This window comes from Myodes glareolus, chromosome 9, assembly GCF_982192425.1.
Source record: "Myodes glareolus chromosome 9, mMyoGla1.1, whole genome shotgun sequence".
NCBI lineage: Eukaryota > Metazoa > Chordata > Mammalia > Rodentia > Cricetidae > Myodes > Myodes glareolus.
In genome coordinates this window covers 102,374,585-102,399,582 of record NC_142034.1, presented here as the reverse complement: position 1 = coordinate 102,399,582, position 24,998 = coordinate 102,374,585, and the positions used below count along the sequence as shown (strand labels likewise).

General features: G+C 46.7%; 1 protein-coding gene across 1 annotated transcript in view; it reads left to right on the top strand.

The window, feature by feature from the left end:
- Window positions 1-24,998, top strand: part of Grin2a (glutamate ionotropic receptor NMDA type subunit 2A) — a 419,855-nt gene that overhangs the window by 197,849 nt on the left and 197,008 nt on the right. The window lies entirely within an intron of this gene.

Below are 24,998 nucleotides of genomic sequence, written 5' to 3'. Positions count from 1 at the left end.
CCAGGACCCCTTGGAATCCTTGAGGATCCGCTCTCTCGCCTTTGTTTAAATGTGGCTATTACAGTGCTTTGTGGGAGAAGGTTTCGTTTTGTTTCTTTAAATTATAACATGGTCAAAAAGACAAAATGATGAAAATGAAAGAAAGACACCAAATCCAGTGGGACAAGGGGTTGTTTTCAGACCCCTTGTTTCTAAGACAGCTTGTGTTGGAGACCTGTCACTCTCGGGTCACCCGGCACGAAACTCATTCTTACCTCGTGGCAGCCAGGAAGTGTTTTGTATCTTGATCACTTTAAGCAGCAGAACTTTCTAAGGATGACGGCAGAAGCTTGAGGGGTGGTGTAGAAAGATGGGATCAGCACCTGGCAGGATGCTTATCACAAGAACCTTCTCACGCCTGTTCGATTCCACCCAGCGGTGTTACAGCTTGTGAGGGTTCCTGGCTTGTCCAAGTTGGATATTTCCCCTGGTGTCACTGGAGCCATTTGCTCAGGGTGACACACTGAGGTTCGAACTCATGCAAAACATGCCAGTGACCCCAAACCAAACAGTAAAGGTCGCTACTGTGTGCTGGAGATACAGCGGTTGGTACGGCAGAGTGAGAGACACGGCAGAGTGAGAGACACGGCAGAGCTTCACACAGCCTCTGCTTCTCGGGAGCATTTGGCCAGGGGAGGGCAGACCCATTCACAAATAATGTCTGCACATAGTTCAGTCTCAGGCCTGTGAGATGTCATGAAGTCTTATGGAAAGTGAGGGGGGTTTTGACCTGATTCAGGAGATGATGCAAGCCACTCTTGTGGAAAGGAGGATCTAGTTGGTGAAGTTTTACCATGCAAGCATGGGTACCTGAATTCAAACCCCAGAACCCACCTAATAAAGTCAGGCAGTGGGGCTCATGCTTATAACCCCAGCACTAGGGAGACAGAGACGGGAATCCTTACTTTCCCTGACCAGCCAGCCTAGTCTATACTACAAGTTCCAGGTCTGTAAAGATGGCATCTAAGGATACCACCTGGTGTTAACTTCTGCTTTGCACACACATGCACACACACATGCATGTATGCAAGCACATGCACACACACGCGCGCACACACGCACACACACACACACACACAGGGAAAGGAGGAAAGCAGGATGCGGCGATGAAATGCTGTGCAGGAGCTAGGCTGAGAAGGAAAGAAAGATAGCAGCAAAGGCCTGCGGCCAGCACAAGGGAGCTGGGAAAGCCCTGCAGCTGCAGAGCTCAGACTTCACCCACATGTGCAGGCCATGTGCCCATTTCTCCTGTTTGCCCTGAGAGCCAGTTGGCACTATTTGGCTCTATGGTCTACACCACAGTGGAGGGAAGCCCAGGCTGTTGAGAAGGTGAAACTCTATCCTGGTTCAGGTAATGTGTTTATGGAGAGTCCATTGGGGATGTTACAAAACCTACCCCAGCCCAGCAGACACCCTGCAGAATAGGAGCGCCATGATCCCAGGGAGGACCACAGCGCCACCCTACCGTTTGCCGTCAAGGCAGTCTTCCTCACACCTGGCCCTCCCTTGATGTGAAGAATAAACAACACATGGGCCTAGAGAGAGGACTCTGGTTGCTGGATTCTGGGACTTGGGCTATAGCCTGACTTGTTATTGATTCATTTATCTAGAGTGGAGGACATTGGGTGTTGAGTAGAGGATTTATCTAAAAGCAAAGGACTCATTCAAACCCAAACTTCTTTTGTGTGCTGATGAAATCTTTTTTTATTATTTGTGATCTGAATATTTGCTTGGCCAGGGGTTAAAAAGATGGAGAGGGGCCAAAGTTGCATGCTTGACATCTCACGTGAGTTTTAGAAATGGAAGCACCTTTGTTTGTTTATAACCAAACAAATGTGGTGTCTGTTCGGTTTGTAATGAGCTCTGTTTTCTGCCTTTCTCAACTTTAAGGGTTCTGCAACTAACCCTACAGAAGATGTCTGTAGAATATGAAAGAATGTATGCGAGTCGGGCAGAGCCACCGTGTGCACATCCATATCACAGTGTATGCCAGTCGGGCAGAGCCACCGTGTGCACATCCATGTCATGGTGTATGTGAGTCAGGCAGAGCCACCGTGTGCACATCCATGTCACAGTGTATGCCAGTCGGGCAGAGCCACCGTGTGCACATCCATGTCACAGTGTATGCCAGTCGGGCAGAGCCACCGTGTGCACATCCATGTCACAGTGTATGCCAGTCGGGCAGAGCCACCGTGTGCACATCCATGTCACAGTGTATGCCAGTCGGGCAGAGCCACCGTGTGCACATCCATGTCACAGTGTATGCGAGTCAGGCAGAGCTACCCGTGCGACTCTGGAGCACCTCATCTGCTGCTCCTCGTCTACCTCTAGTGCAATTCAACCTTTGCGTCCTCCCCGTTCTCTAAGAAATGAGGCACAATTAGTTTTTATGTTTTCCTTGAAAAGAAAAAAGAGCTCAGGGAACTTCAATAGTGAAGGTGCCACGCAAGCATGAACTAGGAATTAGCGAGAAGGGAAATGCATTCACTTTGTCTTCCTTTCGCATGCATAGGGCCGCTTAGGACACCCAGTTTCAAGCTTAGAAGAAAAGATGAAGAGACCTAGTGGCTTTGGGAGGATGGGAGGCTTGAGGAGCTCTCTGACTCGTCTTCAGAAGCAGTCTTCTCTAGTTCTAAAATACCCTCAGGTATGAGAAGCCTATGGTTGTTACAATGTGTCTGACTTGTTTTCTCTGGTGCTTCTAGACAGTGCAGTGGTCTGGCTTCTGCATTTGCCCACTATAGAGCTGGCAGGAACTGTTCTGCTCCTCCGTGCTGTACAGCAGTGCCATCCAGCCTCCATCTTCTTGGGTGCGAACCGCTTCTCCTTACTCCCTTGGCTTCCAAGCCATGACTCTTCCATGCTCTCTCCCCTGTCCCTTCCTCATGCCTGCTTTCTCCTTACATGAATTCTCTCTCTCCTGGTGCTGACTGCATTTTCTAATGGTGCTTCCCCTGTTCCCAGACTCTCCTCATCCCTCCCATGTTATGAGATGTCCCCTCTTTCAGACTGCAGCTGCCATTGTGAACCTGGCCTCCGCCATGTGTTTTTAATGCTCCTGACGCGAGGGCTAGGGCTGGTGATCATAGAGCCTCTGAGCTCCATGTGCACTGCATTTCCTTCATCTTTTCCTTCCCTTGTTTATGCATTCACAGTAAACGTTCATGAGCTGTTGGTCAGCCATGATGCTGCTTTCCAGGGATAGCTGTGAGAAAGAAAGCCCAGCTTGCTTTGTAAGCAACACCCCCATTTCCTGTCCTCTAGGGCTTCTCTTGCTTCTCCACACCCAGTACCCCAGCCTGTCCTATCTTCTGGCTGCCAGGGACAGTTGAATTGACTTCCTGAACATCCAGCAGACTTTTGCTCTCTTCTGCTGTTCTGGCACTTTCCTAGTTCAGATCTCCCCTTCCCCATGATTGACTCAGTGTCTTCTTGGCCTGCTCATCTAGTGACCACTTTGTTCTTCCTCCGGGATGACCTTCACATGCCGAGCGATGCTTCTTTGGGGCAGCAATCTGATCCCATGCCACCTCTTTAGTGGACGCTCCTCACCAAGCCCAGCAAACGCGAACAGCTTTTTCCTTCGCTGCTCTGGCTCTCTTCAGATTCCTTTCCTCCCTCATTTTGTAACTGCTTTGTCCCTTTCTTCCGAGACCAATTTAAATGTCTTCAATTCGGCTCTACAAATACAAATATTGAGTTTCTGTCTCTTCGAGGCTCTGTTACACATGCTTGCAATATATCAATGAGCAAACAAAACCACCTCTGACCTCTGGTGCTTATAGCCTATCACACAGGCAACACCGCACTCGGGCAGGAAAGGGCACAAGTAAACCATAGGAACCATGCAAGAGATAAGGGTGATATCGTTCATGCAGCCAACTTCTTAAAACTTTTAAAGACTTAATTATTTAGTAAATATGTGCTCACTGGTGCCTATTTTCCCTGTATGTGCAGGTGCCCCCAGAGGCCAGCAGACGGTGCTGGATTCGCTGGAGTTATAATCACAGTTGTTGTAAGCTGTCTGACATGGGTGTTGGGAACAGAATTAGGTCCTCTGGAAGAGCAGCAGCAGTTTTAATTGCTGAACCATCTGTCTGGCCCCACCAATTTCCTTCAACGCTTTTCATTAGCAGATGAATATATGCTAATATATAATTAAATATGTTTAACAGAGCTACTTGTTTCATAATGATATTTTTGTTGAAGAATATCATATATTTTAGTGAAATCCACTTCTATTATCCTCTCCTCCTACCCCCATACTCCTCACCTTCTTCTTCCCAAATAGTTAGTCTTCTTTCTACTCTCACATAACTGTGTGCATGCATGTATACATACGATAGCTATCTGTGTGTCTGTCTATGCATGTATACATATGGTACATATCTGTGTATCTGTTTATGTATATGTATACAAAAGATACCTACTTATGTGTCTGTCTGTGCATGTATACATATGATACCTACATATGTGACTGTCTATGCATGTATACATGTGATACCTACCTATGTGTCTGTCTATGCATAACTTAGGTTCCACATAAGAGAGAGAACATGCTGTATTTGCCATTTGGGGAGAAGAATATGCATATTCAAGGTCTACACTGTGAGCCAGCCGAGCATGGACCTGCCCTGGTGTCCTCACTCTGCTCTTTCCTGTTTTCCTTGCCATCCCCACTGTGCACTTGATCTTCATTTCTCTGTATCTTTGCACACCGACCTCTGCTATCTCCAGAATGTTCTAGCGTTTGTCTGGCTGCTTTCCATTCAGAAGCAGCTCAGGATCCCCTTGTCTTCAGCATACACGGCTTTCTTTGACTGTAGTTCTCAGCATTCCTGGACGATACCAAGTGTGGCTGTGCTCCGTGGCTTCTTTCTTGGGCGAAACTAGAGGCCAGGGAGGTCTTAGCCTTTAGCCTCAATTTTCTCATATATAACACGGGAAGAAAGAGAGTTTTCTATTGATTTCCCATGGCTGTTGTAAAACCTGTAGCATCTGTTGTGATGGCTAATTTTACTTGCGAACCTGACAGGATCTGGAATAGTCTGGAGGAGGGGCCTCTGGGCAAGGCTGTGGGAAATTATTTAGATTCTGTTAATTGTTGTTGGGAGCATTTTACCTGTGGGCAAGGCCACAGGTGATCCTGAGCAGTGTAGATCGAATAGAGTTAGGCACTAGCATGCATGTATTGCTCTCTGCTTCTTGACTGGGTGCCAGGGGACCATCTGGTGCAAGTCCCTGCTTCTCTGACTTCCCCACCACAATGAACTGTGCTCAAACTATGAGCCCAAATAAGCCCTTTCTCCTTTAAGTTGCCTTGGTCAGGGTGTTGTACCATTGCAGCTGCAGCAGCTGAGACACAGGGCCTTGCTTAAAGCTGGGGCATCCGTGCCTGGTTTATGTTAGGACTCCTCCTACAGCCTCTGAGCCTTCTGCTTACAGGGACACTTTCCAGCCTGAGGTAAGGGGGAGGTTGCAGTGTGGGGTGTAGGGGGTGCTCTCTGATTGACTCTTGCCTGATGCTATCTGGGAGTGTGACTGTCAGCATGAAGCCTCAGGGCTGAGCACAGATATAAATGGACCACCATTGATTTTGTTTTTCTCTTTTCAAACAGTAATTTGGAACCCTTTACAGAGACCAGCATCCAATTTCCCCTTTTATATCACTTTTCAGACAGACACTCAAACCCTCCATTTTTCTGTTAACCCCCCCCCTTCCTACCTTTGTTCATGCTACTGATTCTGTCTGTACTCGGAATTCAATGTGGTTGTGAACACTGGTCACAATTTCCCTTTTTGCGATCATCAAGTGGGGCTCAGATAAGTGGCCTGGGTTACTGGAAGGAGCCAACAAATATTAGCTGTTCACATGAACGTAGGAATGCACACGCATATGTTGAACCTAAATATGCACATGGGGATAAGTGCTACTCTATTAAATGGATGCTAATGGTCTATATTTGGTCTGCTGGTCCCAAGGGTGTGTAGGAGAGATGCATAAATCTGATGCTCTAAGGTCCTCAATCTACATAGGAGATGTGTGATTTGTTAGCATCAGTGGGAAAGTGAGTAGCAAGCAGAATATTCTGCTCAAGTAAAAGGTTGCTAAATTTGCTGGCATGCATTCAGGCTTCATTTTTCTTCTGTGGATGCATGACTTATAGAGGAAGAAGCTGGCAATGGCCAGAAACACTGCTTTGGAAGGGCGATCTCCAAGTGCTATGTGAATATAAGCTCCGGGAGCCATTATTGGGCCAAGATATGAAAGAAACAAATTAAATGGATAAATGAGAAGTGTGTGTCACGCCAGGGCAAGCAAAGGCTTTGGCATACAGCGGCATTCAAACAAATGTGTTTTGTCATTAATATGACCTCCTTCATGGGGTATGTATGTGATGAGGGCTGGATACCCATGCCTTCCCATGCTGCTTTTTGCTGGTATTTTGTCACAATGATGAGAAAAGCAACTACTAGGGGGATGTACTAGGATTAAATGAGACAATGTAGAAGAAGCGATTGACACACTATATACAAATAGAAGCAGTGGGCACAAGCTCACCCGTGTTCATTATCACACAGATATCAGAGGTGGTGGCTTCCCCGCTGCATAGCCGAAGAAACGGTAGCTTAATGAGATTGGATCACTTTCTTAAGTAGATGTAGTATGGGGAAGAACCAAGAATAGGACTCAGTGTCACCTCAGAACCCCAGGCTACCTATGTCTAAAATTCACAGGGCATAGTCTTTGTTCTTGAAAGCAATTATAGTCCCGGGCTCCCAATAATCTACGTTCTGTCCCATGGACCCGCCTGTGCAGGATGTGTGGTTTCAATGGCATCACACAGTGCCTGTGACTCATGTTTGGCTGCTGTCACTGAAGGGAAGCAGAGAAAGTGGTGTGGCCTGGCTGTGATCTAGAGGGCAGACATGTGGTCCCTGTGCTAAGGAGGGCCCAGGGCCAGCTCTGACAGCAACCAGGGCTTTTTTTTCCCCCTGAAATACATTTCTGGGTTTGGATGGACAAGTGTTCCTCTTTGTCTGAAGGTTTCTGACTCCTGAAGATGACAAGAGCATGCACATGCATTCACTGCTTGCTTTCAGGCCCTGAGGATTTGCAAGAGAGTCCCATATTTCAGCGCCTCAGCTCCGCCTCTCACCTCCTTCTCTCAACATCCCTCCTCCCTGCGGCTCTCATCATACCCAGCCTTAACCCTCCTGATGCACCCCTAGCTCAGCCACTCTGTTTCTCTTGCTGAATGTCCATTATTATTTCACTTTCTCACACCACAGCTTTATTAATTCATTAATCCATCCACATACCCCTCCACCATTGTATGCCTCCACCCATAATGCATTCCTCTGTCTCTGTATCTGTTCATCCATATGCCTTATCCATTAATCATTGTATCCATTGTCCACTATCTATCCACCCATCACAGTATCCATCCACCCATCCTTCAATCTATTATGTATCTACCCGTCCATTTATCCATCTACCCATTTTATTTTTCAATCCCTGGATCCACTCATTATTAATATCTTGTTTCATTTATCACTCTATTCATTTACCCATCCATGCATTCATACATCTCCACCATCCATCTATCAGTTTATTAATTCATCCATCCATCTACCCCTCCATGCACATGTCCCTCTGTGTATGTGGTCATCTATCCGTGTATTATCCATTCTGTACCCACCCATTTATCCCTCCATTTTTTGCATTTATCCACACATTCATGCATGCATGCATCTACATTCATCCTTATATATATTCACCTATGCATCAACCCATGCTTGTATCTACCCACCCCTGAATCCACCCATATGTTCATTTTCAATTCCTCTATTTGCCCATCCCTGTGCACAACCATTCATCTGCTCACTCGCCTATCCATTCCTCTCTGCATCCTTCCATTTCAGTATATATCCATTCATCCACAAGTCCATTCATTCCTGCATCTCTACATCCTTTTGCTCACCTATCCATTTACTTGGATGTTCAGCTTAAATGTTCTGTGCTTCGCCATGTACCAGGAGTAGGGCTGGGTATTGTTGCTGCGGAAATGAATTGACATTAATCTGGTCGCATAGAAACAGATATTTAAATAGACACTTAAAATACAAGATCAACAATAGAGGCCTGGACAGTGTGTTCTGGGAGCACCATGGGGTGGGAGGGAGAGAGGAGGTGGCATCCGCTTGTCATTTGCTGATCAGGCTCATTCATAGGTCCCTCGTTCAGTAGTCCACAGAGCAAGGGCTCATCACCATGTTATGGAGGCTCCTACACCCTGTGGACAACCAGGATACCATTAAGTCCATTTTGCCTGAACATTGTTTGCAGCAGGAACTGCTCCAGAAGGCAGCTGTATTATCTGGGGGCTAAAGAGCAGATGTGGTGGATCCCTGGATGCCCGGCAGCTGCCTCTCCAGGCTCTTCCTATGCTGAGTGGTTCCAGCTCCTTCAGGAGTGGGATGCTTCACCCCTGGGTGGCCTCTCTTCCCTCCCCCCCACGCAGCAGGTTCTAAATCACAGCTTCTCCCCAACCGGCTTTGTTGGATGAGACGATGGGGACTGACAGGCTGTGACATGCGACTGTCTCAGCTGGGAGTGCCTGACGGAAACACAGGGTGAGGATGCCAGGCAGTAGATGCCTCCGTGTGTCATGCTGTGCTTCTCCCTGGTGGAGGCAGAGCTCACCCAGTGCCATGGCCCAGGCATATTCACACAAAACCTGCAGGTCTGAACCTCCACGCAGACAGACACTAGCTGTGTGACCTTGGACTTGCGACTTAACCTCCACGGCTCACAGCAGGGCTGTGGACCGGCAGCACTGGCATCACTTGGAAGCTTGTTAGCAATGCGTCAGTCCAGTTTGCTGAATTGCATTTTAACAAGATTCCTGTAAATGATCCTTATGCTCCTTAAAGTCAGGAGGCCACCCCTTCTCTTCCTTAACTGAACCTGGGGATGGAATATATTCCCCCAAAGTCAGTGTGAGCATTAAACATATTTGAATCTTTCCTAGTGGTTTAGCCAGTCATTTTCAATTGTCTGAGTGCAAAAAGGGATCCGGGGAGGTGGGGCTTTGAGTTTTAACTCCGAGATGAGTCTTCCACCTGTGCCTAATCCCTGGCACATTTGTATGTGCCATTTGTGTCAGTTAGGACACACAGGAAAGAGTCACGGGGAGACTTTGTTTTTATTTGCTGTGTTGCTATTCTGGTGGGCTGTCCTGTTTGGGTTTTCTGTCATCGTTGTGGTTGATTCTTTTGTGATTCCACAGCCACAACGATCACAGCTCTCTTCAGTTAACGACACTTTCAATGTGTGAGCAGCAGTGCACGTGTGCATTCTTCCAATCACAACAACTTTTCGAAAGTGAAGACAGCCTCGGAGGGAGGAGGATTCTGTCTAAGCCTGAGGCGCCTGTCGGAGGTGCGCTCTAGCTGATACCATCTATGCCTTTGCGACTGTGAACCTGGGGTGGGAAGATGAAAATACTAGCCAGGAAAGAATGAAGAGCAGAGACCGATCCCCAGAGTCCACAGGAAACCCACATGTGGCTGTGCACATCTGTAATATTTACAGTGCTTGGAGGCTTAGACAGGAAGGCTCTCTGGGGCTCATGTGTTGGGTGGCCAAGCCGGATCAGTGAGTTCCCGTGAGAGACCCTGTCTTAAAGAGTAAGGTGGGGAGTGACTGAGGAAGGCAGCCAGCCCCACTCAGGCAAGGCTCTTATATCCATGCACTCGTGCACATGAAATCACGTGTACTCATGGAGCAGGGGCAATTTCCTCTGGAGGCCAGGGTTTCTGAGTGCTTCATAGACATTTCAAAGACCAGGGGGCATTTTTTAAGAGGTCATTTTACTCTACTATTTACCACGAGGACTTATGGGAGAGCCTGGGATGAAGTTTTTCCCAAACTAAAGTTGCCTCCTTTCCATCCTTCGACAGCCCAGGATGATGTCTTAATGAACACACAACTTGTTTGCGTCTCCTCAGTGCAGCGGCTTAATGGCAAGTCATTATTGTTTGTGGCAACCTATCAAGCCTCACGTCTAGGTCGCAGCGGTTGTGGCTGTCAGACTGTCTGAGACGAGCCGATCTCAGCAGTGTATCACAGAAAAACAGAGAAACAAAGGAGGGATGGAGAGCTCATGAGGCAAAGAGGGAGGTGAGTGGAGGCAGCAGGTGTCTCTGGGGGAAGAGTGTGGACAAGGAAAGGCAAGATGGCAGAGGCAATAGGCTAGTTTGAGTTCTTCTGATCCAGGTTCGTAAAGATAAGTGGAGACCATTGGATTATTCTCTGCTTCTTTCTCTACTCAAAGTGACATTGGGAATCTTCTGGCATAAGGGTGTGAAAAGCTACTTCCAGTTGGCTTTAAGAAGGAGAAGATAACAAATTAAGGCATCTGATGAGGCTGTGCTGGCTTCAGGTGTGGCTTGACCAAGGTGCTCAAGAAGGATATCAGTGCTTGGCAACTCTCAGTTTTTCAGCTTAACTATGCCTCTATTGGTTTTTTTTCTCAAGTTAGTGTAGGGTAGGAGGTTTGATGGCTGCCAGAAATTTTGGCTGAAGAACTTTCCAGGTTGAAGTAAAAGAACCTGCAGTTTTTAAAATCCTTTTTCTCTGCAATCCTTGAGAGTCACTCTGTCTAGATTGGGTTAGGATAAGGTTTTGTCCAAAAATTAATTGTGGGGACACTATGGGAGTTAAATGAGCCCATTGAATTGTCTAGGAAAGGGGAAATGTTAGCTTTCTGAGAAAATTCACTACGATCAGTAAAGGAATAATGAATCCTTAGTTGTCAGAATGGCAGCTGTTCATCATGTGGCCCATACGATGTATCTCAGACACATGGCCTCAGAGAAGTCACAGCCAGAAGTGACCAAACAAAGATGTTCCTGGAAGCTTCGATTTCTCAACCCCCAGACCCCTGACCCAGTGACTTCTGAGCAGATAGAATCTCTCCCTGGCTTTGGTGGGAGCAAGGTTTTCCAAGGACCTCACTGCAGACTTCCATAATTGTTAGTGGCCCTGCTTGGAGGCTGGGGCCAGAGGCGTACCTGCAGCTTGTTGGAGCATGGATGAAATCAGCATGAGCCTTTACTTTGCCCTTATTCAGAAACAAGGGCTTGCCTCTCAGCCCTTCATGCCTGCCTGCTAATGATCTAGCAAGCATGGTGGGGTTCAGGAGCAACATGGCCTGGCTCTGACTAATATAGACTGTATTATTTCCTAAGTGAGTTGCACCAGAATTCAAGCAGTGCACCTCTCCAGGCATGGATATAGTCTTTATTTTTCTTTCTTTTATTGATGCATAGTCTCATTTTATAACCTTGATTGTCTGGAATTTGCTAGACCAGCTGTTGCCTCTGCCTCCCCAGTGTAGGCTCTAGGGTTACCAGTGTGTGCCACCATGTCCTTCAGGGAAAGCTCTGGAAGTGTCTGGATGACCCGTTAGAGAAAGGTGCAGAATCCTCAGAAGACCTGGAAGTTTGAGCCATGGCTGAGATCTGGGTACCAGTTGATGGAAGGACATAGCATACAGCTGTTTGCTTGGCAGCTCTCTATGTTGAGTGCCTGTGTCAGAGCTCCGGGGAGAATAGGCCAGGAGTCCAGGCATCCTTCCCAGCTACCTATGGTACCTAAGCAGAGGAGCTGCAGCCAGTGTCATCTACCTAAGGCACTGATACAGAGAGAGTCCCATTCTCTAGTGGGAGCCCTCTGTGCACAACCCTAGCTCGTCTCTCACCAATCTCTCTTGCTGTTACATTTCAATTGCTCTGACCTTCCCACGGTTCCCTGCCCAACCCTAAGTTTTGCACGACTGGTTCCTCCTACATTTCCTTTTATTTTATTTATTTTTTGATGTCTATGTGAGGATTGTATGTTTGCATATGCATTTCTGTATGTGTATGTGTGTGCAAGTGTATATACCTGTGTGTGGAGGTCAGAGGTCCATGTCGGGTGTGCTCTTTAGTCTCTTGTCACCTTTTAATTTTTTTTTAATCCAGTCTCTGCTGCTGACCCTGGAACTCACCAGTTGGCTGGACTGGCTGGCCAGTATGGGATCCCCTCTTTCCCTGAGCATAGGGTTTATAGGCATGCTGCCATGCGTGACTTTTTCCATGGGTGCTAGGATCACACCTAGTGTTTTTATGCCTTCTTCCCAGCCCCATCATTTCCTTTTGGTCTATTTCAGTGTCCTGAGGATAACCAAAGTGTCTCCATTGAAATCCAGGACTGAACTATGATATTTGATTTCTTTGAAAATTGCTCCGCTCATAGATTTATTTCCTCCTTGTCTGTCTCCTTCTATCTTGAGGTAAAATCCACAAAAGGAGCCTTTCCCCCAGATTACCTATCCTGGGAAATCACTTGGCATTTAGCAGGAGTCCTTGGGAACTGGCGAGTGAAGGACAGGCAACCCATGGATGAGAGTTTTCTCCCAGCACAGTAGACCTGGCAGTCTGCTTAGATAAGTGACCTGTGGATCCTGTTCTATCCCGGCAGTCGGGAAGACACCCAAAACATCTGCCCAGGGATCGGCAAGGTGCACGGGAGAGCTCCAGGTAGATGGTGACTGCCCTCAAGAATCCTTAGTCTGGACATGGTGACCACTGGTGAATCAGGGCTTAGGTGTGTGGCTAAGGACAGAAAGTCTGGAAATTCAGTGGAGAAGAATAAGTGGGAAGCAGAGACATAAGAAGTAGGCGGTCCCAAAGCCTGTCAAAGCTGTTGTCCTCCCACTGTTGATACAGCCAAAGTTGGCTGACCTTTCCATGCATTGTCTCTCACAACATGTACAGACTTTCTGGGTGACTGCCTGTGTGTGTGTGTGTGTGTGTGTGTGTGTGTGTGTGTGTGTGTGTGTGTGCGTGTGTGCGTGTGTGTGGAGTAGGGTGTCAGGTGTCCGTCTCTATCCCTTTCTGCCACTGACTGTGGAGCTCTGTTTTGCTGCTAGGCTGGCTGGCCAGTGTGCCAGTATTATCCTTTTGTCTCCATTCGTCTTCCTCCAGTGCTGGAGTTGCAGGAGTGTGTGGCCATGCCTGGAAAATTTCACATGGGTGCTGAGGATCTGAACTCAGGCTGTTATGGTTGGACATATGGTTGTGCATGTGATCTTACCCACTGGGTCATCTCTGCAGCCTGGGAGACTATTTTTCTTCTCGTTTTTTCAGATGTGAAAATAAAAAGGGTTAAACAGGCTGCTAGCCCCACTCATGTCCTCCTATAGCACCCCCCCCCCCCAAGCTCTTCGTAGGTTCTCCGTGTGTAGGCTCACATATTCTATGTGATAATGTCCTGGCACAGCTAAGAAAGTGCCAAGCATGGGGTCCGAAAATTGTGTCTTCCTATACCATTGACTGATATGAAATTTCATATCATATAAAACAGTAAGCCATCGAGGCTCTGGACTCTCAGTTTCCTTAGTTGAAAATGACAAAAATGAACCTAGAGCTACCTCAGTCTTCTGAGGCATACTCTGGGCTCCCTTAGTGGAGATCTGGATTTTAAGGAAGTCAGGTGCTAATTCTGATGTCCTCATTTTGCTTCCTGTCTCTGCTGTGTACTGACTATATAGTTTGGGGTTACTCACATTCTCTGAGCTTTAGTTTTTAAATCTGCAACACAGGGGCCATGAGGATATTTCTACTCTCTGTGACACAGAACTGCATTTGGGATGTAAAGAATGGATAATGGCTGTGCTGATGACTTTTGAGTTAGTCAGCCATACATCTGATAGTAGGAACATGTTGACTTGACCAAGTTGCTCAACAGGGGGGATCAAGATGTAACAGCTTGGCACTTCCCAGCTTTTCCATGCCTGTACTGGTTTCCTTCCAGGGTAGTGTAGGGTGGTCAGATGGCTGCCGGGAATTCCTGAGATGCACAGCAAGGGTGAGATGCTGAAGCCTCCGGTTAGCTCTTCAATCCTGAATCCTGTCATGTTCCCTGAAGGAATCAAATAATGTTTCTGAGATCCATCTCAGCCCCTCCTTAGGGGTGAGGCAGCAAGGGCAAGGAAACATTGACTTTCGAGGTCGAGGATACAAGGAGGGTGACTGAAGTCAAGATAAAGTTCCTTATTTAAATTTAAATATTCACATGCTGCATTCTGTCCCGAGAGCCCACCCTAGGTTGAGGCTCCACCTAAGTGGAGGTGGCAATAATCTTACTCTGAGCATATCCTGACCCTTGGTCTAGAGCCCAGGGGACAAACCATGAGTAAAGGTCATGCTCTTCTTGTCCCTGTCTTAGAGCACTTCAGGCTCTCAACATAGCTGCCCTAGCTTGGAACTCAGTGCTCGCCAGGAACTGCACATTTAGCTCCTCCTTGTGGTCAGCCATCTCACTTGGTGTGCGTTCAAAGGCAGCAAAGTTACCTTGAAAACCTGCTAGACCAGTGATTCTCAGCCTTCCCCATATTGTGACCCTTTGGTACAGTTCCTCATGTTGTAATGATACCTGCCCATAAAATTATTCTATTGCTACTTCATACTTGTAATTTTGGCACTGTTATAAATTGTAATGCAAACTTTTGATAGGCAAGATATCTGATATGTGACCCCCAATGGAGTCAACACCCACAGGTTGAGAGCCACTGCACACTCCTTGGTTTCCTCAGGGGGTTGCTTGTAGAACCCTCATCCAAACATCAGAATGCACAGTTGCTCGTTCTCTTACTTAAAGAGGGTGTGTATTGCAGGCAATTTGAATAGACATTCCCTACTACTTATAATACCTACTACAATGCACATCCTTTGCAAACTGTTGCTATCTTGAACTGCCTAGAGAACAATGGCAAGACAAGGCCATTGCCCAATAAAGATGCCACTCTGAAATATTTTCAGACCATGGCTGGTTGAGTCTGTGGATGTGTACAGAGGGTTGGTTGCATACGCATAGGTTTATATAGGTATATAGGTTTACATAATGTTCTATTAAGAGAGAAAATCCTGCTATTTGTGACAACATAGATTAACCTGGAGGATATAATAAGCCAGAGACAAAGACAAATGCTGCATGATTTCACTTACATGGGGGACATCAAAAGCTCATCTCAGAGAAATAGAATAGAATGGTGGTTGCCAGGGCTTGGGGAACAGGAGGAGTTAAGAGATGTCAGTCACAGGCTGCACATTTAAATTTATAAAATTAGCAAATGCTGGTAGACCTAATGTGAGCATAGTTACTAATAATGTATTGTGTACATGAAATTTGCTGAGGGTAGATCTCAAATATTCTCATCTCTCGCACACGGAAGGTAACTGTGAGGAGATGGATGTGTTAATTAGCTTGATTATGGTAATCATTTCACAGTGTATACACATATCAAAACAATATTTCGTGCACCTTGGATAGATACAACTTCTGTTTGTTAATTATTCCTCAATAAAGCAGAACAATAACGGGAAAAATAAAACTTCTGATTTGAAGAGAAAGATGAGCACAGAAGAATATGGTGCTGGATTATTTAACAAGAATGCTTGTGGGGCTGGGTGGGCTCAGTTGTTACAGGCCTGCTGTGCAACCATGAGGGCCTGTGCTCAGTTTCCAGAACCCACGGAAGAAAGACAGGCATGGTGCCATGTGCTTGTTATCCCAAAGTTGGCCACATGTTTCTTGTGTTCATAACCAATGTGTCAGACACTCATCTTGTCCCCAATCCCCTCAGACATTTCAATAGATGTTGAATCCCAGACAGCTTGCAATGGGGCTGCTTGGAGGTTCAGTCTTGTTCCATTTTAAAGGGAGTGGGAGGGGAGCAATGCTCCAATGTGCACTTTAGAAGGCCAATGCCAGGAGCAGGTGGAGGATGGTGAGCCAAGAAAGGCTTGGTAGCATTCCAGACAGAGGTCACCACTCTGGTTTGGCAGTGAACCATCCAGCATCTGAACACAGTCAGGTACAAACAGGAGAGGACAAAGAAATAAACCCATGAGGTGATGAAACAACAGCTGCCTCTCACTTGGGTGCTGATTGGCTGCAGAAGTCAGTGTGGGAAGGACATCCTTTCTTCCCAACAGGAGAGAACTGGAGGGCAGAATTCAGATGATAGGATGGCCTAGTGAGTCAGAGTGTTTTGAAATGGAATACTGCAGTTGAGATGGTGGGATTGATATGATTTTAGTATATAACACTTGGATGTGATCTCATTCCTCAGTTTCTTCCTTGAATCATTGGACAGTTAAATGATATATAATTGCCACTTTCCCAATGTCTTGGGAATCTTCCTTGCTGGCCGGGTGATGCAATAGTGAGTGTGCACACCTTTCTGTTCTGGAAAATTGGGAGGAAGTGGTGTTCCAAGGTAGCTAAACCTCAAGATGCTGAATTGAGACAGCCTGATTTTGACCCCTGGCTCTGCCATGCACTCCTTGACATGAATTTTAGAAAACTCAAGTTATGCGCCTCTGTTTGAGAGTCTGGGATGTAGGGATAGAAGCCATACTTCCCTTTATCGATACTCTGTCCTCCATGTTGGATACTGGCTGGTGGTGTCAGTGAGGAGGAAGAGGCTGGATGTGATGTGGGAGGAGGAGGCTAGAAGGTAATACAATTCTCTAATGGAACTCCTTCATCTTAGATGCATGTTCCATGCTCTTGTCTGAACCCTCAGGCTAATCAAGTTTGATACCCTTATTTGTTTTGTTCTTCAAGAATTTCATGTATGCATACAATAAAATATCATATACGCTTTCTATTTTCCCCTTCCAATTCCCTCCATATCCCCTTTGCGTGTCTCCTTTTTCAACTTCTTGCCTTCTTCCATTTCTTCCCCTTCCTCTTCTTCCTCTTCTCTTTCTCTTCCCCTTTCCTCCTTTCCTCCATTCCTCCTTCTTTCTCCCTCCCTTCTTTTTCTCTTGCTGTTTCACTAAGTCAAATCAGTGCTGCTCATATGTGGTATGAGACATCCACTGCAGCATGGGAAACCTACCAGTGGCCACACGGTCAGAAAAGAATGCCCCGCCCCCAGCGGCAGACATCTGCCAATAGCTCTTTGGCAAGAGGCAGGCCTGAAGACCACACCTCATCTGTGCTGGAGTTTTGACTAGCTTGATCTCGTAGAGTTAGCCACAGCTGCTCTGAGTTCTTGAGTGCAATGGTCATTGCCATGTCCAGAGGACAGCGTCGCTCCACGTCTTCCAGTTCTTACATTATCTTAGCCCTTCCTGAAATGTTCCCTGAGCTTGGGCAGTGATTGTTCTCAGCACTTGGACATGCTGTGTGTGTTTGATCAACCGCTGCCCACTGCAGAGAAAACGTCAAAGCTGAGTGGGATCTTGATTTCGTTCCTTCTATTCACAGGGATGGAGAGAAAATAAGTTGAAAACCTCAATTGCCCCATTAGGAGAACAGTGAAAAGTACGACAGGACTCACTGGGACAGTTCCCTTGTAGGAGAAAACATCTTCCCACGCGGCTTTTCTGCACCTTTGCTGCCAGGACTGAATGGTTTTCTTTACTAGCCATGCCCACCCTGTTAAGCAGCAGAGGCAACGGTGTGGAAATGCTGTAGAGTCGACAAAAGTGACCATTCACCCATGCTTCCTGGGGGCGAGCTCCTGGCTCACACATTTCCTTCACCAAATACTTATGTGGCTCTTTTTGTGTGTCAGACATAGTTCTAGTCTCTGAAAAGATGCCAGTTGAGTAAAACTCATCCTGCCATTGAGCTGAGACAAAAGAATTGACCTTGTGATTCTGGTTATCTGGGCAGAGCTATATCTCCACCAGACTGGTTCAGGGCCAGTAGCATAATTTTTTTTTGGAAGATAGTTATGTATGTGATGATGGTATGCAGCTAGGGAAGAGAGTCACTGATGTGTGTACAGGGAACATTGGATGAATCTTGCAACAACCACGTTGTTGTCATTATGGAACCATGAGGATATGAGGAGAGTCACCTGACCACTGTGTCTTCATGGAAAACACCATTGGTAGATATTGTGCCCTCATCTCCTGCATAGTTAAGATCAACCGTCAAGGTATATATGGACCTTGGTGAGTAGGGGAGTGAAATGAAAGTTGTTATTTGAATCGACTAGTTATCATCCCTGGACCTATGGAGTCAAGTGCTTCCATGGAATATTACAGAATCTCCAGAATATTAAAGAATAAGACTAATGCTTTAGCTCTGATGGTATGAGACTGCACACATCACAGGATGGAAACTGTTTAGAACAGATACTCAGCACCCTGAATGTCCCTGCCTCCCTTGCTATGTTTGAAACAGTTTGTTCTGCAGTTCGTGAGCTGGGTGGGGGGAGAGCTGCTCTTGCCACAGCACCACAGTGGGCGTGTGAGATCTGTTTCCCTCCTCTGACTGCACAGGCAAGGGAAGCCCAGTGCCAGAGTTCCAGAGGTGGTCGGAGACAGCTCTCCTGGGCTCACAGAGGACAGGCGGAGGTGGGGTTGATGCAGGAGGACCGCCTCTACCATCTAGGCAGGAAGTGGGAACATGGAAGACTGGGCCATTTGGCATATCTGCTGCCTCCTGGGCGTGCAGCCAAACTCCCCATCACCTTCTGCCAGTCCATAAAATCACCATAGACAAAAATCAGGGCTAAAGGGGAGCCTCATTCTGCAATTGTTTTGCAAATGTCTCCTCATTTCTGTCTCTCTGGAGGATATACAATGTCTTTGTCTAGAGGTGTGTGTGTGTGTGTGTGTGTGTGTGTGGTACTGAGGACTGAACTCAGGGCATCATGCATGTTAGACCAAGTCTACTACAGGGTTACCTGCCTAGCCCTCAGTAGTTTTTCAAAGACGGAGCTGAAGGTACCAAACAGAAATAAAATGTGGTGCAGATTCTTGGGACTATACCCAAGGACTCCGGGTCAGTTCAGGATAGGGACATCTGCTCATCTGTGTCCTTTGCTGCATGAGTCCCAACAGCCACACTATGGAGTCAGCCTTGGTGTCAATCAACAGAGTCGTGGTTGAGTGAGCATTGGCATTGGTTTCTCTCTACAGAATGGTCTGACCATCCCTGTCCCACTCTTCACGAAGGCTCCTCACTCAGCATGAGCTGATTTGCAGTATGGTTTAGCTTTGAGAGTAGATGTCAATGGGTCTGGAGGCCCGAGTTTATGAGACAGGGTAGAGGCCCCCGGGTTTCTGGCAGTTCCCATGTACCCCATAGGACACAGTGAAGAGGATGACCCAGACTGTTGGAGGCAGGGAGGGATGAACCTCGGACTCTTCTCAGGTCATCTCCTTCATCACCTATGGCACGGTGATTATATCCAGTTAGTATACAAAGAAGTTCAAACCCAGGGAGATTAAGTGCTGGCCTAGAGTGCCAGGGCTAGTTATCACAGGGTCAGGATTTGAACGTGGGGCTGAAATGTCCCAGAATGCACAGCATACCCCACTTGGAAGCTTGATTGTTACAAATAAAGAGGCATGCTGGAGTTTGTACCTAAGGAAGTATAGGGGCCATTGTTGGCTGCCCTGCTGTGGAACTATGAACAGGCTGAGCTGATGGAGTACCCAAGGCTAGAGCAATTTGGGGTATAGGTAAAACAGTCTCTTGCTGTGACAAAACAAGGAGTCCTGAACCCTGGGGAAATCTCCTATTTGCTGAATACTTGGTATTCAACCAGTCTGGCATGGAGTAGTTTGCTATGGCGCGAGAGTGGGGTCACTTAATTCTTATAGCCCAATGGTAAAGAGACACTATTGACAATGATGAAGCACAGGAGTGGATTGCTTGGCATCCTGGAAGAATCTCCGCCCCTCTGGATCTGTTTCATTTGTATATGGAGCTTAACCCTGGTTCACTACTGCCCACCTAGGGCCAGGCTGTTCGTAGGGGTGTGGTGGTCAGCTTTCTTTAAAATGTTTGCAGTGGTGCCAGCTGACAGTCACTAGAGTGTGATGAGCAATACAACTCCCAAGTAAGCACTTCTGCATGTTCACTGTGATTCCCCTTATCTCCATATAGATAATGTGCATACACATGTGTGTTTATGTATGTGTCTAATATATGAACATATTTGTATGTGTGCGTGGGTGTGGACTCAGAGAATAACCTCAAGTTTTAATTTTGTGCTTCCATCATGCTAGACAGAGGATAACATGTTGTTCCTCAATGTATCAGCCAGGCTAGCTAGCCCTCAAATTCCAGGGATGCTCCTGTCTCCTCCATCTCCCATCTCACTGGAGAACTAGGGATTACAGATGTGTAGTCTTGGCTTGATGTGGGCTCTAGGGATTCAAACTTATGTCCTTACACTTGCACAGCAAGCAGTTCATACCCCAAACTACCTCTCCAGTCCCTTTAATTATCTTTATGCCCACACCTATTATACAGGTCGGGAAGCAAAGCTTAGAAAGATTGAGGGATTTTTCCCCAGGGCGTCCATGTATGTCTGTAACTGGGCAGTCTGACCCCAGAAGGCGCACCATGGTCCATCCATTGGGGGCAGGGTGTGAATGGGAGTGCAGTGGTCAGCTTCCTATTTCTGTGACCAGATCCCTGAGAGAAAGCAGTGTGATGGAGGGAAGTTTTACCTGGATTCATGGTTTGGAGTTTTTAACCCCTGGTTGCTTGCTTCCGTTGTTTCTGGTCCTGAATTGAGGCAGAAAAATATCACAAGAAAGGGCATGGGTGGAACAAAGGTGCTCGTCTCCTGGAATCTAGGAAGCAGAGGGAAAGTGGGGGCATGGACCAGAGACAAAGTACACCCCCTGAAGGGTGTGTTCCCAGTGACTTCCTTCCCGCAGTTAGACTCTCCTGCAGTTTCCAGCACCTTCCAACAGCCCAGTAAGCTATAAAGTCCACGGATAAATCCACCCATGATGTCAGAGCCCTGTGAGTTCAGTTGTCTCCTGAGGGTCCTGACTCTGAGCACTACTGTATTTGGCAATAAACTTTCAACACACAAGCTTTGGGGCACTTTTAAGATCCTAACAAAAAACTGAAGACCAGACAGAAGTGTTTAAGATGGGAGAGAGGTTTGGCAGGGCCAGTGTTCTGAATGTACCTTTTCACAGGCGGCCAGTGCTGCACTGGCTCGGGGCTAGTGAGCTGCTGTCTGTGGGATTGTCTTTCTCCATGAATATTACACCCCAGGCACACCCTCTTCTATCTAGTGAGTACCAGACAAGACCACATCAGTCTACAGCTCTCCTCTGTGCATGGAGCATCTCACAGACAGCTTGGTGATGCTACAGCCCACTGCACATGGAGGAAGGAACCTTCAGAACCCCAAATTCCAACCCATCTAGCATGTTGGTCCCCATCTCTCCATCTGTGTTAGCTATTCAAAAATGTGTGCATATGTTAGTTTTCTCAAAGACTTATTTATTTAACAATTTCACACATGTCTGCCATACATGCTACCCACTGTCACCCCACCTCCATACCATCCCTGTCCACCTTTCCCACATCCCACAAACCTTGCCCTCATGTTTGTTTTGTTCTGTGACCCACTGAGGTTGACTAGGGTCATCTTGGCAATCACAGGTTTAGACTCTGATTGCCTCAATATTGGGTACACAGCTAAAGACAGTGGTTTTGCTCTCCCAGAACCAATAGGTCTCAACGAACGCTTCTCCTTTCCGTGACTCGTTGTTGATAGGGTCAATCTTGTTTGGGTGCAGTGCAGGTAACCACAGCTGTTGTAACTGCCATCACAAATCACTGATTTCCAGGACTGTACTAAGGAGAGAGAATCACGTTTTGCAGCCCTTCCCCTGTCTTCTGGCTCTTGTGTACTTCCTCTCCTCTGTCCCTATTCTGCAGTGACCCTTGAACTTTAGAGGAGGTGACGTAAGTGGTTTGTTCCCAGCTGGAGAACAACCATCCAAGACTCCAGTGCGTTCCCACGACCCCAGTGCGTTCCCACGTGTGCTCTCCTTGACATCATGTCAGGCACACTCCCCACTCCTCACACATGCGGTGCAGGAAGATGCCAAGTTGCCCTCTGCAGTCCCAGGGTGGCTCTGGTGTCGGTGTCCTCAGTGGGAATTGGTGCAGTTCCTTGGTAGTTCAGTTCGCAACACTTAGGTCCCATCTCAGGAGGCGCCGATGATGCGGGGCTGAACACTGCGTTACTTTTAGACTTCTTTGTCATCTGCTTGGCTCTATATGTCCTTGTCTTTTCCGGTTACTGAATGAAGCTCTGAGACAGCCTATGGGGCATGTAAGTTTCCTATGTTCCTGCTCCTACCAATAAAGTGCATGCTATTTTTTTTTTGTGGGTTGAAGTGATATCTCAGTTATTAAAGATCTTTCCTTAAAAGCATAAAGAGCTGAGTTCAGCAGAAGAAAATTTGGATATGATAATAGTGCATCCTTGTAACCATATCACTGGGGAGGCAGACACGGTAGATTCCTGGGGCTCACTGACCAGCATGATTTCCCTACTTGACAGGTCTCAGGTCAGTGAGAGTCCTTGTCCAAAAAAAAAAGTAGAACAAGAGTCTGGCAAATTGACTAAGGAGTAGAGGTGTTTGCTCTCCAGCCTCATGACTTGTGCTCCATCCCTGTGACCCACATGGCAGGAGAAGAGAAGTGAACACTGCAAGTTGTCCCCTGAACTCCACACATGCACTATGGCCTGTATGTGCCTATCCACTAACCCATTACAAATAAATGCTAGAAAAAAAATCAGATAGATAGTACCTGTGGAATGACATCCAAGTTTGTCCTCTGACCTCTACATGCATATACATACAAATGCATGCAATATATACAAATGTGTACATGCTCGCAAATATGTATATATGTGGAACTTTGGCCAGAGGATGTGGGAGCGGGTGGTGATGTTGAAGGCCTTGCTTTGGATGGACATTCAGGAGCCACAAAGCACACAATCTCAGACACTGAATTATCCCCACTGAGCATTCTGTGTCACCCAAGGACGTTCTTCCCGGACTGCTAGTCCACACTCATCTGCTCATGCGTGTCCTTGTTCTCCACACTCTGATGTGTCACGGGCCATGCCTCCTGCCAGCTGTGGGGACAGAGGATGAGTACAGCAGCTTCTCTGTCCTTGAATAGCTCACGGTCTTGTTGAGAAGTGATTGAAAAAAAAATCCACCAATTCAAGAATATTGGATTCTTCCAAATGCTACAATAGGGAAAAAGATAATTTCCCCAAGTCTTTAAATCTGTTACCCATTTTAATTGATTTAATTAGGTAAAATTCATAGAACTGTAATGCTGGAAGGAGCCCAGAAACCATTTATTTATTCCCATTTCTTCTCTCTGCCTTCAGGCCATGCTGTACAAAGTAGTCCACCAAACCTATGTCTTCCAGAAAGAGCAGTGTTTCCAGGAATTGCTGCTTGTTGGCCACTGAGATCAAGAAAAAAAATGGCATTTGTAGTTACAAAGTATTTCTCTGAAAGACATGACTGGAATGATGGAACCACTCAACACACACACACACACACACACACACACACACACACACACACACACACGTGTACACACAATGGAGTCCCCATAAGTAATATTGCTGAATTGAGGTGGCGTTGAACACTTAGAAAAAAATGCTTAGAAGCAAAAAATGTGGTTGTAATAGGGTAAGGCCACCTTGGCAATTCTCTCAGCCTTGGAAGAAATGTGTATCCTAGCCTTGGCAGCCCCTGCTCTGTGATAACACAGGGCCATAGATTTTGCTGAGCTGGCATTTTTGTGTCCATGTGGATGGCATGTGTATGTGCAGGTGTGCATATGTGCACATGCATAGAGAGGTCAGAGGAGAACCTCAGCATTGTTCCCAGGAGCCATTTACCTTGGATTTGGAGAGACCAAGTAGGTTGAGTTGACTGGCCAGTGAGCCCCAGGAATGCCCTGTCTCCAACAGTTGTCATTTCTGTAGCGCGTTAACTAGAGCAGCCCAGCTGATGCATTCTCCATGTACTGATTTTAAATGATCCCAAGAGGGCTGTGGCTGCAGATGGGAAGGAAGACTGGCACGTGGCATCCTCAGGACCTGTTGAGACTTGGAGACTTGGTTGCTGTATGGCACTTTGATTGTTGGTGTCCCTGCCAGTAACACCAACATTCTCAGACCACTGTGGAAATTAATGACTGGAGTCGTATGGGGGGTTATGAATCTGGCAGCCTTATAATCACCTGCTTGGCCAAGTGGACCTTTATTCTCTTGTCATATATTTGTGCAGTTGTAGGGATCATAGTGGCTCCTTAGCCCAATACAAGTTGCCAGGGCTTTATTAGAAGAGCTTCTAAGCCTTTGAATATAGTCTCGCAAGCTTTTTGATACAATTACATCCTTTTTACTTCATATAACAGAGTGCCTTTATCTATTATACTAAAAGATATACCCCATGCCACGCTTACCTGTTTTCCATCTTTCTTGCCTTAATTCTACATTTTCACAGGTCTCTCTCAGTCTCCAGTTCACAGTAACTACTTTTTCCAGGGTTTCCCTTACATCTATGACAGCAGAGATCCAGCCATGCCTGTCCTGCTAGTCATGATTTACCAAGGTCTAAAGCACAATGCAAAGTGGTCTGCAAATGTTTGCCGATCAAAAAGGTAGATGATCACATAGACGTTTGTCTATATTATAATACATGAGAATCTTAAGTAGAAGCTTCACTAGCTCATGTGAACGTGGCAACTGAGTGACTCATTTAGCTGGTGTTCTGGGGGTAAATGGCTTCAGGTATGACACTGTAACGTGAAGGCCTGCTTGTTGGGGTTTCTGTCCTCCCACCAGGTCCCACAGTCATTTGGCCCCAAAGAAAATCACACAGAGAATCTATATTAATGATAAGCTGATTGGTCCATTGGCTCAGGCTTCGTATTAGCTCTTATAACTTATATTAGCTCATTATTCTAGTATATGTTAGCCACATGGCTCAGTACCTTTTTCAGCGGGACAGGTCATATCCTGCTTCTTTGGTGTCTAGCAGGACTATGGAGGAATGGGCTTCCTCCTTCCCAGAATTCTCCT